The 18,878-nt window shown below is 35.6% G+C and overlaps 1 long non-coding RNA gene and 1 pseudogene across 1 annotated transcript; one reads left to right on the top strand and one right to left on the bottom strand.

Moving 5' to 3' along the window:
• Positions 1 to 7,945: 7,945 nt before the first annotated feature.
• On the bottom strand, positions 7,946 to 9,032 carry LOC145620663 (uncharacterized). The gene is made up of 3 exons (XR_014108278.1): positions 8,916 to 9,032; positions 8,141 to 8,242; positions 7,946 to 8,044 (listed from the first exon to the last, which is right to left on the bottom strand). It is a non-coding gene; the product is annotated as an uncharacterized LOC145620663 (long non-coding RNA).
• Positions 9,033 to 10,966: 1,934 nt separating this feature from the next.
• LOC145619743 (uncharacterized) lies at positions 10,967 to 18,038 on the top strand (annotated as a pseudogene).
• Positions 18,039 to 18,878: the final 840 nt, after the last annotated feature.

Here is an 18,878-nt window from a genome sequence, read left to right as displayed (position 1 = left end):
CTGGTCGGGGTTCGTGGGAGATTCGGGGTTCGTGGGTGGTTCGGGTTTCGTGGGTTGGTCGGTGTTCTGGGGTTGGTGGGTTTCGTGGGTTGGTCGGGATTTCGAGGTTGGTGGGTTTCGTGGCTGAGATCGACAGGGGTGGTTTGGGTTTCGTGGGTGGTCGGGATTAGTGGGTGGTGGGAGTTTGTGGTGGCTGGGGTTCGTGGGTTTTGTGGGGAGATTGGCACTTTGGGGGTGGTTTGGGTTTCGTGGGTGGTCGGGATTTGTGGGTGGGTGGTGGGAGTTTGTGGTGGCTGAGGTTCGTGGTGGCTGGAGTTCGTGGGCAGTGGTATTTCGGGGTGGCTGGGGTGGTTGGTGTTGAGGGGGGTTTGTGGGTGGATGGTGGTGGTATTTCGAGGTGGCTGCCACTGGCTGGGGTGGTTGGTGTTAGGGGGGTTTTGTGGGTGGATGGTGGTGGTCGGGGTTAGGAGATAGAAAGAAGGTGGGGGGTTAAGTGGTGATGTGGTGGTGCTTATGGAAGGGTGGTGGTGGTTATGGTGGATAGCTAAGGTGGGAGATGAGAGATTGAAAAAAAAAATGTTAACCTGCTAAACAAGTTATGGGTTAAAAGGCTCATTTTGAGCAGATGGGGGTCAAAGGTGGGATTATTTTGGGAATTCGAAAAGGTGGGATTGTTTTGAGCAAAAGTGACAAAGGTGGGATTATTAGTTTCCATTTTTCCCACCCAAAAAACTAAAATTGAATTTGAGATTTTGGATAAATTTTCATTGTTAGGTGGAACAATCAGATTATTACATAATTGTTACATGGATTACGTAAGGAAATTACAATGCTTAGGCCCTGTTCAATTCCCGTTAAAAAAAATTATTCTGTAAAAATAATTTCAGTTCAATAAGTTTAGTTCAGTAAAAATAGTTTCAGTTCAATTAATATCAGTAAATTTACAGAAGAAATATAATAAATACCAGTAAAAAAATAATAATTTTAGTTCAGCAAAAATAAGTTCATTTCATTAAAAATAATTTTATTTCAGTAAAAATAATTTCATTTCAATAAAAATAATTTCAGTTTAGCAAAAATAAAGTGAAAAGTGCTTTATTAGTTTTACTTATTTTTCCTTACTTAAAGACAATTTTTTAGATTACTTTTTTTATATATACTAGTCGTTGGAGCGTGAGATATGTAAGATACGTGCATATGATCGTGTTTCGTATTATCGTCAAAAGATAAGTCATTGATCAAAAGACCCTCAACGACGAAACCAGATAGTTCGTAAGCATTAAAACTAATGAATTTGCTTTCTTCCAAAATAAAAATCTAACGAATTAGCAAAAGATTAATTAGTTTCCAAAAATACAGCAGAACGATTAGGGGAGCTTAATTTAATGTACTGTCAAAATAGCTTGTTGTATTATCGTCAAAAGATAAGTAGTTGGAATCAGCAAGTTATTTTGTCTATAGGTAATATGTTGTTGACTATACATGATAGGAATCTTGGAAAGGATCTGTGAATAGGCATTGGAGTACTATAAGGTAAGAAAGGTTATGGATTATACATTTAAAGGAGTATCCCTGGGCGCATAGCTCCTATATGTGAGCTATGTATATAGGAGGGCAGGTAAGTCATTTCAGCTGGGGCATTTTAAAAAACTAAAAAGTTGATGTAGCTTGACCTTCCGCTGACCTGTAATATTTTGAATTGTAACGGAGCATTAAAAGGGAAGTGAAAAGGCAGAGGACTTTATGTTTCTCTCTCTTCTCCCTGTTTTAAAAACTCAAATAATTTTCTCTCTCTTCTCGCACTCAGAGTTCGTCGTGAGAGCGGTTAGTTATCGGTGGTGTTTGTTGACATTCTCCTTTGTCGGTTCGGTTGGCTGTAGGATTTGTCGGGGACGGAGAATTTAAAGAAAGGGAAGTGAGTTTGTGCGGGTATCCGTCGAAAGGGCGTCATTTTGCAGGTATGTGGTCGAAAACCTTTTATATTTACATTAAGTTTGTGTTGAGGGTTGTGGTGAGGGGTGGACTACATCGAAATTACTGCAGCGAAGTAGTGTAGTCGAAATTGGGGTTGAAAAATGTTGTTTTATTTTGTCGAAGTTAGGTATTTTGCATATAATTATTGATTTAGTTTGTTTGTAAATTGCTAATATTGTTTAACTTTGAGTTCATAAATTGGTAATTGCTAAAAATTTAAGAAATGTGGTGTTCAATAGGAAATTAGGGATTGCATTTTGAGGGTAAGTGGATGAATTTGTTCTGGACGTGAAATTGGAAATTGTTTTATAGGCATTGTGAAATTGATAATGTGATCGTTTACGAAGTTCTGTTAATCAATTATTAGTAAAGTATGGGTTTATTAGATATTAATGTAGCTTTATTAATGTTGTTGAAGTTTTGTGATTTAATTGTTAGTAAAGTATTTGATTTAGTAACGGATTTTAGTATTTGATATGGATTGCGGATTTAGTATTTGATATGGAATGTGGATTTAGTAATTTGATATGGATTGTGGTATTATTAATTTGATTGGTTGTTTGACTGTGTTTTATGATTTGGCTTATGATTGACTATTGATTGAGGAAATGATGGTAATGTGGAAGTTGTTGTTTGTTGTGAGGGCAATGTAAATGAAGAAGAGGAAAAATTCAGGTGGTGAAGGGTCCTCAGGTGCTGTGAGGAAGAACTTGGTGAGTTTGTTTGTGCAATATGAATGGGACTTGTGTTTGATTATATTGTGTTTGTTTGGTGATATTAAATATCTTAAAACCTTGATGTAGGTGTCATCGAAAGCAATATTGAGTCGGGTCGGTGAAGAAGTGCCCAAAAGGAAAGGTGGTAATAAAGGCAAGAAAATAAATGAGGATCCCGTGTTTAAGGTAGAGGAGTTGGGTGATTATGAGTCTAATGATGATGTTGACGATCAAAATGGTGATTATGAAGAAGATTGTTCCACCGATGCAGCTACTGACTAAAATGGTGTTAATGAGGAAAATGAGGAATTTGAGAGTGGGGATGAAAAACGAAAATCCCGAAAACCGGCATTGGAGGAGCTTCTTGTGATGTTGCTGCAAGATCGTGTCAAAAGTGGAAAACGTAAGGGTGGTCAGGATGAAAAAAAGAAAGGGAAGAAAGCAAAGGTAAATGTAATCAATGTTTTGAAAATTGTAATTTTTTGTTGATAATATTGAAGATTAATTAATTGGCTTATAATTTACAATAAGGGTTTAATTTTGTCGCAGGTTTATGCGGGTGAAAAGGTGAAGGCAAAGGAGATTGTGGTGAAAACCCAGTCACGAAGGACGCAAAAGGTATTATGGTTCCTGTTTTCATGGAATTGGTTGTTTTAGAGTTACGTGTGTGTCTGTGTGTCCTTACTTGTTTTTAAAGGTTTTTTTATTTAATGGAAATGCAATAGGTGAATGTATCTTTCTATGATTGTTTGTGTATATTTTTAAAAATATTCCAATTTTTATTTGTGGGACTTAGTGAATTTTGTTGTGTATTGTTTTTTTCAGTCTACTTGGATTTATTTCCCCTAAAGTCCTCTAACTTGGTAATTGTAAGCAGTACGTTGTTATAAGTTATTTAAATATTTTGCTGTTAGAAATCTGAGAATTGCTTGTGAATTTAATAAAATTTTATTTTGTGCTCCTATGAAATATGTATATATGAATTACTGGAAATAATTTAGCCCTTGCTAGTGTAGTTTTGATGGAATTGGTTGTTTCTTAGCTATGTGGGGGTGTGTGTGTCCTGACTTGTGGTTGTATGGAAATATTTTTATTTAGTGGGAATGCAATTGGTGAATGTAACTTAATTTCTCTGGTTTTTTTGTGTACGCTCCAAATCTGAATGGTGTTGTTGGGCGGTTTGATGATTCTAGGAAGGTGGTCAATGAAATGGGGTTTGGTGGCTTGTTAAGTATACCTATCAGTTACTTACCTCGTAAATTTGCGTACTGGCTTTTCACAAGGGTTGAAGGAGATGGTTCCATACAATTTGGGGATGGATATGTGTTTCCTCTTAGCCTTGTGCAGGTGGAATACGTTTTAGGTATTCCAAAGGGTAAGAAAGCAGTTCCCTCTACGATTCCAGAGGACAATGAGGAGTTGCAAGCTGAGGTGAGGCGGATTAGCGCATTGTATGCTAAGGGGGATCATATTTCCTTTGCTTGTGCTACGGCTTCAATGATTCAGACTGACAGTAATGGCAAAGTTTTGCCTTTGTTGGAAGAGGAGGTTGAAGGAACTATGTCTTCGATAAGTGCAATTACTAGATATATCAAGGATCACAATTATGGAGATAATTAGTTCGTTCTTTTGGGTCGTCATTGTTTGGTGCTAGATATGACAAATGATCTTTGGGCTAGTTAAATAGTCTAAAGCCCAATAGAATGGATCCTATGAGGTCACACAACAAGAGTGTTGGGTCAAACAAGTTAGAAGCCCATTATTGGGCTTCATGAGTTTATGACATGCCATATTGATTGTTGGGCTAGGATAGTTAGATGAGCATTATATGTTTTGGGCCTAGTCATGGATTTATTTAGAGATATGATCTATAAATATAATCCATGCCTAGGGTTGCATGATATAACAATTAACAGTTAATTGTGCATCAAGCAACCAACTCCCAAAACCCTAATCTCTCTCTCTCTATTCGACCCTCTCTCTCTCCTCCCTTGTCCGTGCGTGCGGCCGCCCCTCAAGGTGGTTCGTGTGGTGGTTCTTGGGTGGTTCATGGTGTGCTCGTGACTCACATCTCCGTCAAAGGTTGATTGAAGCGTTCGATCACAACTAACTAGCATTAGTGGAGGTTTGATCCGTGCTCATGGACCAAGTAGAGGAATCACGTTTGGGGTTCTTTGTCTCCCTTGTTCTTGTTCGATCATATGTGGAATCACGCTTCAAAGGTATTAATTCTAATTCTTTATGTGTTATGCATGATCTTGGGTTTTAGGTGCTCCATGAATATGATTCATTTTTGTCCACATATTGTACCTATTAGTTCCTACAGTGGTATCAGTTAGCCTATGCATGTACATATATTGAATATTAATTCTTTGATAGTCCACAATTTTAACTCAATTAGGAGGGAGAATAATTTAATTATGGGTCAATTATTATTTTAAATGTGATTTCACAATATAGAATCATTAAAAGTTGTTTAATTTGCTCCAAATTAACCATTAAAGGTCCGAAAATTTGCCCTAGATTGTTCGAAAATTTCGAACACCCCTAACCCTAATTTCGAAAATTTCGAAACTCTAAACCCTAATTTGTGAAATTTGTGTTTTGGTTTTGATTTAATTCGTTTACCATGTTATTAATGAATTTAATCTATTTGATTTCATGTTAAATTATGTATTTTTCATGATCAAATTATTTAATTTAAGAGTTAAATTGAATTGGGGATTAATTTCATGAAGAACCCTAATTTTAAGATTGAATATGATTTAATTTTGAAATTAATTGGACCACATTAAGTTAAATTTAATTTTATCAAAATTGTTTTGTTTAAAATTAAAATTAAAATAAAAAAAAATATATTAGCGGCGCAACCGCGGCTGGGTGGCGCAGCCACGGCGGCTGCCGCTGCGGGTGGTTCAGATGGGAGGGCAGGGTGGGCAGTGGCCGGACAACAGCAGCAGCAACAACAGCGTACGCAAGAGTTGCGTGAGCTGCTGCCGCCGCCTCCATCGTCGCTGCACAGCAGCGTACACCGCAAGGTGTACGACCACCGTGGCTGGCTTCGGCTGTCCACACCACGGTGGCTGGCGCTGATTTCAAAAAAAAAAAATTATTTTATTTTATTTTAATAAAAAAAATCAGATTTCAAAATTAAAAATTAAAGTGATAAGTTTTGATTTTGAAAAGATAATTACCAAGATTAAAGTTGTTAATTTTGTTAAGTTTGGATAATTATGGAGCAAAAGATTTTATTTGGATAATAATTGATTGAATAATGTGATTATCCCATAATTATTTTAGGATATTAATTACTTTAAAATATTGTGATTGGCTAGTAATTAGGATAGAATCTCCTAAATTAGTGAGGATAATCATGGATTTTAAATGTGATTTATCTTCCATAATTAAAATAAGATTTGATTCTATCTCATACCTATTAAAATATATGACATTTTATGATTGGTAATGAATAATATATGATATTATCTAATTGCAGTATTTAATTAAAATATGAGATATTTAAAGCCATGTTTCCTTAATTGTGAACATTTGATGTTGTAGTTTAGGAAAGCATGATGAGTGATTTATTATGTGGCATTTTATAATATATGATATTATTTATTGCTATGTATAGACTAGTATGGCCCATAGATTATAATTACGATCTGCGCATCGTTTCGTATTTTTGTAATCTAAATACGGTCTGCGTACCGTTAAGTATTTTTGTAATCTATTTTATTTTATTTAAGTAGTAGATAGAATAGAATAGTATTACAGGTTGCAGTTGATCCAAGAAGCAAATGGAGTGAAGGCCCAAAGGAATAGATGGATGAGATCCATGAAGATTCAAGTGCACTACAACAAAATGAAGCTAAGGTAACAATGAAAAACCATTCCCTAATATTAAAAAAGTGTTGCCTTGTATCTAAGGCAACACATATGAGGCGTAGTTTATGCCCCTGTTGTCTATTCATAAGGCAACGCATTTTCGTACAAAGGCAACAATTTTAAAAACCAAGGTAAAATAATACCTAAGGCAACATTTTTACAAAGGCAACAAATGAAAATTGTTGCCACTTTAGGAGACGATTCAAAATTATTACCTTTTGGCATAATATAAAACAATCTTTTCACATGTTGTATTTGCTAGTAATAATACAAAAGTGTTGCCAAATATTTTAAAGACAACATTTAGAAAACTGTTCTATATAAATCAAATGACTACAATGAATCGGCTATTTTTGTTTTCTATTGCAATATATTACTATATTATATTAAAGGAGTGAGAATGTGTCGTACTATTTTGAATTTGTTATATTAGAAAAATGTTGAACATTAAAGCATGTAATAAGCATTTGACTACAGAATCCCAAACTTATAAAATTAATTAGTAAAACAATACAACAAAACAATATCAACTTGTTTTCAACATCAAATCTATCTAAATAATCTATTGTTTACTAGAATGTTGTAGGCCATAATATTAGTCTAACTAAAAAATAGAAGAAATAATAAAAGGTTAAAGCAACTTTAAATTTAGCCATAAAGTCATATTCTTCTTCTTCTTACTCACAGCCTTCTTCATCTTCTTCTTGTTCATCTCCCTGTACAAAAAATAAAATAAAATAGATAAATATTTCAACTTAGTTATCGCTCAAATACCAAAAAAAAAAAAAAAAAAAAAAAGTGAGAAAAAAATTGAAAGCCTTGGCTACTTTTCTATCTATATATTTTACGTATATAGAAATCAAAAGGTTTTTACCTTGGATGTAGAAGCCGAAGATTGAAGTCGAAGCACTTCTGTTGTACTAACACCGTCCTTCTCAGATTGATTATCAAGAAATAAAGAGCCAAGCATACTTAAATCAAAAGACATTTGTGGATTTTGTTGTTGAATTTGAGAAAGGATGGAGCTAAGACCATATGCTATCTCCCTTCTATCTTGTTGCCTTTTGTGCTCATAATCTTTTTGTAGAGCTTGAACCTCCTGAGCATGCTTCTCTTCAGCTTCCTTCATCAAGGCATTCTGCTTTAATTGAGTTGATGAAACACCTCTTCCATGAAAATTTAATCGAGACTTTTTCTTGTTATTAGAACCAATAATAGTTGAAATAACACTTTCAACCTCCTCCTCTGAATCTAATTTCTCAAGTTCAGTCTATATTTTAAAAGATAAAGGACAAAAATTAATATTGACAAAATTAAATGCAAAAAAGTTAACATGAAATGACAATGAATCTTACCATCAGTTTGTCCCTTAGGTCACCAGGCTTTCGCTTTGTTAGCTTCTCCTTGCGTGTTGCTATGAACATTTGAGCTAAACTAGGATTTTTTGTTGTTTTATTATCCTTTTTCTATACAAGAGTGATGAGTGTCAATTATTTTAATGCAGAAATAAAACCAATAATAAAAGTGATGAGAAATGTAAATAAGCAAACAAACAAACTCACCCACTTATATCGAACCCTAGCAAAACTCTTTGGTCCTGAAGTATGCATAATGTTCTTTTCCTTTCCAACTAACCGATTTGCTTTATTTTGCATACATCGTTCCTGACAAATTAAGATGGTGAACTAATGAATAACATTTTTTTTAAGACAAGAAATATACATTTTGCTATAAAGGCAGGGAAATATAAGAGACTTGTAAAAATTAAATGTAATGCCTCATATTTGACATCATTCCAAATCTTTAACAAGTCTTGGAACATATTTTTTGGGACTAGTTTTGGTCGTTTGATCATCCTTGTTTTATCATTGTCATATTTATGAAAGTGTACTCTTTTTAAATAACATTTGTACCTTCTCCAAGCAGCGCCAATGGTTTGCAAAACCCATTTTTTTCCCTCAATTGGGACAATAAAATGTTTCTACAACAATACAAAAAAAAGTTATACTAAAGTGATCATATTGGCACTGTTAGCCAATTAATTAATCTTAATCACAAATCAAGAACATAAGAAAACAACTCATTGAAAGTCTAGAACCTATTCTAGCACTTACAAAACAAGTCACTGATCTTAAAAAGTAGCAGGCAGCCAAGCAGAACACCATGTAGGCAGATCGACAACAATAATGACTGTTGGGGTTCATTTTTTTTACATAACATATGCCAATCAAGAAAGTTTAACATGACACTCTGACATGATAGCAGAATCCATATAGGACAAGTTAAGCAATTATAAAACATTTCTACCATATTTATTTAATTGAGTAAGTAACTCACCAAGACATAATCCCAAAGTTCTTCTTTCTTCTCGTTCCTTAGTATGGGCCAATTCTTGACAGTCAGTGGTAGGATATTTGCTTTTCGAGCTATTGTTCCTAAGAAGCTAATGAACTCATTTCATGTACTGTCATCCGGACCAACAGGTTGTCCATGCTCATTCAAGGTAATTTCCAAGCGTTCTTCTTCGCTGCGTCCATGGACTTTGTAGCACATAGTGGGTCCTCTTCTAGGCTTATCCTTTTCAGCTAACATGAGCAAAGAAATTCAAATGTTAAAAAAATGACTTATCAAGCATGTAGGTAAAGAATTTTTATTACAAATACAAACGATAGCTTGCCATTTTCTTTATCATTCTTGTCATGATTTAAGTGTTGAACTTCTAATCCGTCTCTTGTGGTTGAATAATGCTGATGTAATGTATGATTAGGGGTAGATGAGCCACCATGTGAAGAAGCCAAATCAACATTTCGCCGACGTTTTGCCATCACTGTTTTTCGAGTCAGAGCCTTCATTTTACGAATCTGAAATTGGGAACAAACATGGAAAAAAGAAAGACATACAATACTGTAATATATGTATGTACAAACATTATACAAAAAAAGTTTTCACACTTCATAACTCTTGTTAAATTGATAAGCAATTAATTGATCATAGACCACACATTCATAAGGGCATTTATAAGCAATTCAACATTAATGTCTAACTAAGCATGTGCTTCAAGTAGCCTTGAGAATTGTGTTCTTTACTGTTTCAGACACCATATTGACATAAGAGGTCAAATTTGAGCTGATCTTTAGGCATATGAGCATACAAGGAAAATATCACCAAACTGACGGGCCACCAAACCTCAAGCCCAAACCTCTATTGCAATATCAGAGAAGAGGAAAACCGCAGCAGCACAGGGGATCGGAACAAATTTAATTAATTGTTGAAGGACAAAGGGTAAGGGAAGAGGGGAGTCTGCAGGAAGGGGGAACAACACTCACTAGTGGAGCAGAAAACTTGGAGCAGCATATTAAAGTAGATAGAGATAAACAAAATGAATTAAGGCGGCAGCAACTCATGACAATAGAGCAGTAGAATTAAAGTTTCAACCGCCGCAAAGCAATAGGCAACAACAACATTATAAAGCAACAGCAGTACACCAAGACATTTTTCTAACTACTTTCTAAATCTGTAGAGAACTGGACAAATTTTCAATTAATACATGTTCATGATGGCAAATCAAAACATTCAAACATTTCCTAGTTGCATATATACTTGCATGAGATAATAGAGTTCCATTCTCAATTTAAAACCTATATTTTAAATTTTAAACCCACATATGACATATATATATAGCAGCAGAACACATCACCTTGATGCATACAGAATTACATGTGTAAAGAAGAGAGACATGCTTAATTATTGATGTACAGCTTAGAAAAAACTACCTTCCATTGAATAGCATTGGACTTGTCTTTACTTTTAGACTGTGGAATAGGTAACTCTTCATCGGTGGAATCAAGCTCATGCTCCATATCTTGGTTAGGCCTATAGAGCTCATCGTCTCCCGAAACCTTTTTCTGTTTATTCTTACTTTGATTGCCTCTATTATTTTGAACTCGCGCCATCAGTGACTTAGCTTGTTCCTTCAAACCTAATTCTTCCATTCTTGTCATATTTTCTCTAATTGTTTCCATTCTCAGCCTCTCATATTCTGACATTCTTGGTTCTTGAGTTTGATGCTCATCACCAGAACCTCTTATAGCTCCAAGCTTAGTGGATTTTTTCTTTGTCATACTTGTAGCTAATTAATTTTGAAAATGAATCCAATTATACAGAAGAAAAAAAAGAATTATATATATACATACACGCATTAATAAAGCAAGCTTGCACAAATAAAGAGTAAGAATTATACAGCCAAACAATAGCTATATATAAGCACTCATAAAGCAAACTCTCCATTAAATCTTCATTCTAAATTCAATTATATATCTAGGTTTTTTAATATCAAATTTGATATACTGGTATCCCTTTCTATCATAAACTAAGCATATATATGTGACATGCCGACATTGTTTACTAATAAAAATGTTGGACAGAAACATAGGAGAGGTGGGAAAATTAGTGCAGATGCATATAACCCACACATAGTGTAAGCAACCCCACTAGCTACCATTAGTGAATTCATTTGTAAGTTAATTCGACCTAGGACAAATATCTTAGCATCTGTCAGCAATTACTCAGTTCAGCAACAACTAGACATCAGGGAATAAATTGACAATCCTCAATATGCTTTAATTTTTAAATCTTTTCTAGTTAAAACTCTTCTGCTCAAGTTACAAAACAAGTAAGGATAACCATCTGTTTAATAATCTAGCTGATTTCACAAAAGGGTTAGCATGATTGAAAGCTTAACAACTAACCTCTATTAACTTAAATTTTAGTGGCAAATTCTGTTCGGTACGTTGTTTAGACTAAAGTAGAACAAACAAAATATAATTGATTTCTATAGTGAACAAATCAGCATATACCTTAGAACCCAAGACTCCAGGACCTTTATATGTACTAATTATTGATGTATGAATTGAAGTTAAGATCACATTGGAGCTTGGTCAGATTGGTAACTGTATGATTTCTGGACCGCCTAATAAACAACCTGGACTGCGCATCAGATTGAGAAAGGTGAGGTTTTGCAATGTTCAGAGAGCAGGTTCAGGTACTATAAGTCTCTAGATAGTAAAATTCACAAAGATTGAGAACATTATTCTCTATTGAGAAATAGAAAATTTTGATAATGGTTAAGCAGTTTCTAATTTTATTGGTATATCCTTCTATCATAATTATAAACACCACCAGATTATTTTTACATGCAGCCAAGAGGGGTCTAGAGTTAGACATTGCTGTGGTTTTGAGGATAATGGTGTTGTAAGCCTTGGAAACTTAATTTGATGTGTATGAGCAAATGAGACTATCAAGATGATCCATTTTTGTAAGTTTGAAGGATATGAGGTCCTCTCGTGCGCCTCATGGCCTATGAACTCTATTGTGCTCATTGTGGATAAATGGGATCAATGAACATGCTGATATTTATGATTTTGCATCATGAAAGAAATCGAAAAGTTTGGCAGTCCATGAAATTTGTGATGTTGGAATCCGCGTGGTTGTATTTTTTCTTTGGGCAAGGTTTAAAAGAATATGGCATTTACGGTTTAATTGTGAAAAGTGTCATCAAGTGCCTGTTTGGAGGGTGCTTCTTTGGAAGCTAAGCATTGTTGAAGCTCTTGTGCAACTGCTTTTGGTTTGAATAAAAGGATTTGTGGCTGTACTCTTTAAGAAGAAGTTTTTGGAGCAGTGCTTTTGTTGGGTGTGGTTGTGTGATAGGCAGTGATTTTAGAACTAAGTTGGATGAAATATTACAGAACTTCTACTGCCAGACACTGGCAGAATCCTCTACTAAACTGTCATATACATGGAATTTCATTGCTGAAGTTGCCTGTAATATCATTTCAACCAAGTTCACTTTTGTTGGCATTAGTTGGGTGGCCAAGGACTGTTTGAGGAAGTGTGTCAGGCTGGGTTTGCAGGAACTAGAAACAACCCATGAAGCAATGGAGCTAGGTGGCAGTCCACTTTATTAAGAAAAAGAAGCTAATATCCGCTGGGCTTACCTTGCTGGTGATTTGGATTGGGTCAGAACCAGAGCTTGACTAAGTTGGACCCGTCCCCACTTGCCTTTATGATCTAGGCACTAACAAGCATACTTATTTCATTTAGAGTTCCTTTACCTCAAAGTTAACAGGTACACATCATGCAAATTAATTGCTGGTAAGGCTTGGGGGCCCTATTCAAGGTCGTTGGATGTATCCAAAAGAGCGGTATTTGGGTAAATTGAAGTCATATGTAAAAAATAGAAGTCGACCCGAAGGTTCCATTGCAGAGGCCTACTTGGCAGAAGAATGCCTTATTTTTTGTTCTCGGTATCTTCCCGATGATTTTAGTTCAAAGTTGAATGGAGCACCTAGAAATGATGATGATACCGCATCCAATGAAGATGGAAGCCTTTTTCCTAATGTTGGACGTCCTTTAGGTGTAAAAAAGAAAAATAAAGGCAAAAAGGTTTCTTTAGATAAGGACACTTTGATGAAAGCTCATCGCTATGTACTCTTTAATTGTGATGAAATCAGTGATACATAAGGTTCATAAGTAATTTTAAATTGGTATTATTTCATATTAACTATATTTAATCTTTATTGTTTAATTTATAATTGACTAATACAACTAAGTTGCTTTGTGATATGTATGTAGTGAACATCAAGATTTTGTGAATCGTCAAAGAAGTCAAGGTAGACGGGTTAAGCGGAGTAGGTGGGCGAGAGCACAGGAGCACAGTCATGATATTGGAGCATGGTTCAAGGATCGTGTACGGGAAGAAAATGTTTCCACAGAAATCAAGGCTTTATCCCAAGGTCCTGACTACACTGTGAGAAGTTTTAAAGGGGACCTAATAAATGGTAACAAATTTCATACAACTGCACATGAGTCAAAAAGAAAAACTCAATGTAGTGGAGTTAGTGTAACATCTTCAATGTCGAGTTTTGCAAGTTCTAGGGATCAAAATCCTGTTGTTGGGGATGTAAAATATTATGGAGTGGTGGAGGATATCATTGAGTTAGATTATTTTGGTCATTTTAAAGTGGTATTGTTTCGCTGTAAATGGTTTCAAGTGGAGCAAGATGAGTTTGGGCTAACATGTGTAAATTTTAAAAGGTTATGCTATACTAATTAGGGGTGAGCAAAAATTCAGGGTACCCTGATCTGGAACCGGAACCTGTTCGGAACCGCAGGTTCCAAACTCGGAACCTGTTGAACAGGTTCCAGTTCCGGGTAATAAAATTAGTAACCTGTCGCAACAGGTTCCGGTTCCGGGTAATAAAATTTTGGACCTAGAACCTGTAGGGTACCCTGTTAGTACATGTTCCCTATAGGATACATGAAACCGAAACCTATATGGTATTGAATATTCTAGACAATTAGTGTTGGTTTGTTATATTTGAAGCAGTTTACTAAAGTTGTAAGCTTTAATTGTGAACATCCATTTTTAAAAATATAGAATTGTCACAATTATCAAGTAACTATTAAGCTTACTTTGAAAAACAGGGTATCCTGTTTAGGAACCGGAACCTGCAGGTTCCGGTTCTGGTTCCCAATTCTTAGGAACCTGTTGCAACAGGTTCCGGTTCCGGTTCCTATTTTTAGGAACCTGTTGCAACAGGTTCCGGTTCCGGGTACCGATATTTTTACAGGGTACCCTGCTACGCTCACCCCTAATACTAATGACCCTTTTGTGATGGCTAATCAAGTAAACCAAGTTTTTTATGTGCAAGATTCCAAAGAAAAGCATTTGCAATACGTTATGGAAACTATCCCCGGAGACATCTTTGATATGAGTGAAGAATCAAATGGTGACGTTGGAGTTTCTTATTGGAATGAATTTGCTAGCGATGGTGTTCTCCCAAGGGCAACCGTTGATGATGATTATGATGTTTGTTGGCTGAGAGAGGACTTGCCTGCCACTACTGTTGATGTTCCAGAATACATGTTGGATATGCGAGCAGAACCTGGAATTGATGATTGTGATGATGAAATCGAGGATGATACTCTATGGGATTTCATGCAAGCAAGTGAAGATGAAGCTCAGGAAATATGATTGGTCCTTTCTAGTTTTTAGTTACTTTAGAGTAATAAAAGAACACGGATTTTAGCTTAAACATTTTTAGTTTTGTTTGACTGCAAGATTATCTGTTTTAATGACCAAAAGTTTGGTTTTTGTTTGATTTTTGTTTGGTTTTGCGATTATTTAATAATCTCTTGAAGCTTAATTTGTTTGTTTTGGATTAGAATCAGCCAACTGCCCAAATATTAGACCAGCTTATGAATGTCGTGAATCATATTAGTCAGCTTGGAATGCCATAGAAGCGCTGAGTATGAAAAACCATAAGAAACTAGTCTTATTTTAATAATCTATTATTTAGTTTTATTTTGCATTATTGTTATTTTGGTAATATATTTGTCATTGTGATATGTATGAGTTTTGTAGAATACATCAATGTGATTTGATAAGCTTACGAATGTTGGAGGAGATATTAAGAATTTCCTAGCTGCTAACAGACAGCCGCAGCAGCAGGCAGCTGCTAGCCCTACCAGCAGGCAGTTAGAGCCGTTAGAAGCTGGCAACCTGCATCTAGAAGCCTGCAGCTATCGGCCACTAGTAGGAAGCAGCAAGCCGCCAGCCACTAGATGCAGCTAGCCGCCACAAGCAGCAAGCCACAAGCAGGAAGTCACCAGCGGGCGTGCAATCGCAGACTGTAGTCAGGAACAACAACTTAGGTAAAAATACACTGAATTCTTGGTTTGTTTTTCTTTTTGAAACAATTCTTGGGTTTTTATTATTGCAAAGTATTTGTTAAATTGGAGTTTAGAATAAGAATAAGTTTGACAAAATTTACTTTGAGTGAAATCATGTTGGTAACTAAAATTAGATAATTGCAACATTGTAAGTATTATTATTCTCAGTAGATATATGGTAAATATCTCAAGTAAACACAAATATTAAAAGATCTTGGGGATTTTGTGAGTTAATTGATATTTTTAAAACATCCATGTCTGATTTTAGAATTTTTGGGTATATATCCCTTATATGCTAGATAGCAAGAGTTTTTATAACTGCTGTCCTATGACATGCGCTTGAAACAGGTGATGAAATTCTTCTGGACAGCTTACAAACTTGCTGAAATTCTTTTTTCTTTGTTGGAAATGCTGATTTTCTCTGCTGAATCTTTGCAAGGATATTTTTTGTTCTTGAAAATCTTGCTATTTTGCAGAAATGTTGAATTTTCTACTAAAAACCTTGAATTTTTCCGCTGACAAATTCTGACTGTTTTGCTGAAGAGTTTGATTTCTCAGGCAAAAATTTCGAATTTTTCAACTGAAAATTCTATCTCTTTCCCACTTTGTTGTACTCTGAGTAGTATTACAAACTCGCTGAAATTCTTTTTTCTTTGTTGGAATTTACAGGATGGTACTGGAAGGTACGTTTGGAGGAATGGAAATCAATACCATGGTGAATGGAAGAATGGTTTGATTTGTGGTAAAGGCCGTTTAATTTGGGCTAATGGTAATAAATTTGAAGGTTGCTGGGATAATGGTGAAGTGATCATAATGGGACTTTTTCTTACCCACCGCCGCCAACACCGCCGCCGCTTCCACCGTTGCGATCGTCGTCTTGGAATGGGATTACTAATGGGAATTAATTATTTGTGACGAACAACAATAATTTTAATCCTAAGAAAAGGGTTTCAATGGCTAGTGGTGTTGGAGGAGAGAGGATATTCCCAAGGATTTGTATATGGGAAAGTGAAGGAGAAGCAGGTGATATAACTTGTGATATAATTGATAATGTTGAAGCTGCTTCTATGATTTATGGTGATGGATTTGTACGATTAGATCGCCAACTTCCTAAGAGTCCTTGTTGTTTTATTAAAGAAGCTAAGAAGCATGGCCAAACCATTTCCAAGGGTCATAAGAATTATGATTTGATGCTTAATCTTCAACTCGATATTAGGTATTTTCTATGATTTCCATCATTTTTATTTTTCTAAATTTGTCTATTGTTGTTTTTTTAATGATGGATTGTTTAATATTATGATTATTGTAGACATTCAGTTGGGAAGTATGCTTCAATATTAAGGGATCTGAAAACAAGTGATTTTGATCCAAAGGAGAAGTTCTGGACAAAGTTTCCACCAGAAGGCACAAAACTAACACCAACGCATAAATCAACCGAGTTTCGATGGAAGGATTATTGTCCTATGGTGTTCAGGTCAGTGAATCAATGAATCGGATCGAGCGATGAAATCATTTGTAGACGTATTATAGTACTAAGAAAGTTTGAATGAATGCTGATAAAATTATATATTTCTTTGGTTGATTTAGACATTTGAGGGAGCTGTTTCAAATAGATCCGGCGGATTATATGCTGGCAATTTGTGGGAATGATGCTCTCCGAGAACTCTCTTCAACTGGGAAGAGTGGTAGTTTTTTCTATCTTACCCAGGATGATCGATACATGATCAAAATTGTGAAGAAATCTGAAGTCAAGGTTTGTTTGCCGTTTCTTTTGACCTTTGCTTTTTAATTTTTCTTTTCCACCAAATGTTTCTGCTGTTAGGCTGGCTGGCTACCTAGTTGGCTATTCGGTGATTCCTTTGTTTTCAAGCTCTAGTGTTGGTTATAATTTATAATAATGAAACTTGCTATTATTAAATTTAGGCGTGTCCTAATTGGGTAATTCTACCGTTCAGGTTCTCCTTAGGATGCTTCCAAGTTACTACCAACATGTTTGCCGCTACGAAAATTCACTCGTGACTCGGTTTTATGGTGTGCATTGTGTCAAACTAGCTGGTGGACCTAAGGTACAACCACTTGTTTCATGTGACTACCAATGTTTTGTTGTGCTCAGGTTCATGAATTGTATTCAAATTTCTCAATTCTTTTTTGTCAATTTAATTTCAACCAGACACGCTTCATTGTCCTGGGAAATTTGTTTTGCTCCGAGTACCGTATTCATAGAAGATTTGACTTGAAAGGATCTCGACATGGCTGCATTACAGAGAAGCTTGAGGTTGAGATTGATGAAACTACTACCCTCAAGGATCTTGATCTTGACTTTGTCTTCCGCCTCCAAAGGAATTGGTATCAGGAATTGATGAAGTGAGTGGTTGGACATGATTAATTTGATAGTAATCCTCTATATACTATCATTTTGCAGCTTTAATTGATTGTAAGTTTATCTGTTATCAGGCAAGTGAACGGGATTGTGAGTTCCTTGAAGCGGAGAAAATCATGGATTACAGTCTTTTAGTGGGTGTTCATTTCCGCGATGATAACACAGGGGATAAGATGGGCCTATCCCCATTCGTCCTTCGTGGAACTAACTCCATTATTCTCTCTACATTAAAATTGTATTGTACTAAGATTATAAAAGCTAAGTAAATTATGTCCATTGCTTTTCCAGGAAAACGGGATTCATATCGGAATGTTGAATTTTCTACTGAAAACCTTGAATTTTTCCGCTGACAGTTTCTGACTTTTTTGCTGAAGAGTTTGATTTCTCAGGCAAAAATTTCGAATTTTTCAACTGAAAATTCTGTCTCTTTCCCACTTTGCTGTACTCTGAGTATTTCTCCTTTGATAACCGAAGGCTTGTAAGTGTTTCTAATTCTTCAGGAAACCTTGAGGAGCTTTAAGATTCATGTTCTGATTTCTTCCACTTGAAGTCTTACTTGCTTCGTTGTGGACTTGTTGATAAATTGACTTGTTGCTCTTTCTCGAGATATCTTATTATTTTTTTTCAAATGACCTTTTGCTCTTTTAAATTCAATTTCTTGACTAAAAATGGCTCTTGATTCAAGATAATTCCTTGACGTGATTGCAATCTTGCCTCGTACTAGGCTGCTACAGCAACTGTTGTTAGATGTTTTGTACTGAGCTCAATGCCTCCTCAATTGACGATTTGTTGCATGGAGGAGCTTGACTTTGAATTTTTTTTCACAGAATATTGTCAGACAGCTCTTTGCACTTTCATCTATCCTCTCCATGCTCAACATTGTACGTAATTTAGGAATAAGAGCCGCTATGAGCATTCTGCAAATTAGCTGAGCTATTCTTGCCTGATGGGCTCATAAAATTCTGCAATTTACAGTTCTAAGGCAGTTTGATGCTTTGGATCTGTAGAGATGATACACCTCAAGTAGGAAATATTGCTTGAGTAACTACCTTGAGCCTGTCTACCCCCGAGCTGTAATGTGCTTGTTGTGTGCTTGCTGATACACGCTATATAGAAGCTCCATAAGGCACATTTTGAAGGTCTAGCAACATTTTTCAAATCTTATGGTCTGAAATTGATCTTGCTTTCCT

The sequence above is a fragment of the Chenopodium album genome, chromosome 27 (assembly GCF_948465745.1).
Source record: "Chenopodium album chromosome 27, dcCheAlbu1.1, whole genome shotgun sequence".
Lineage (NCBI taxonomy): Eukaryota > Viridiplantae > Streptophyta > Magnoliopsida > Caryophyllales > Amaranthaceae > Chenopodium > Chenopodium album.
This window is presented reverse-complemented; position numbering and strand designations above follow the sequence as displayed.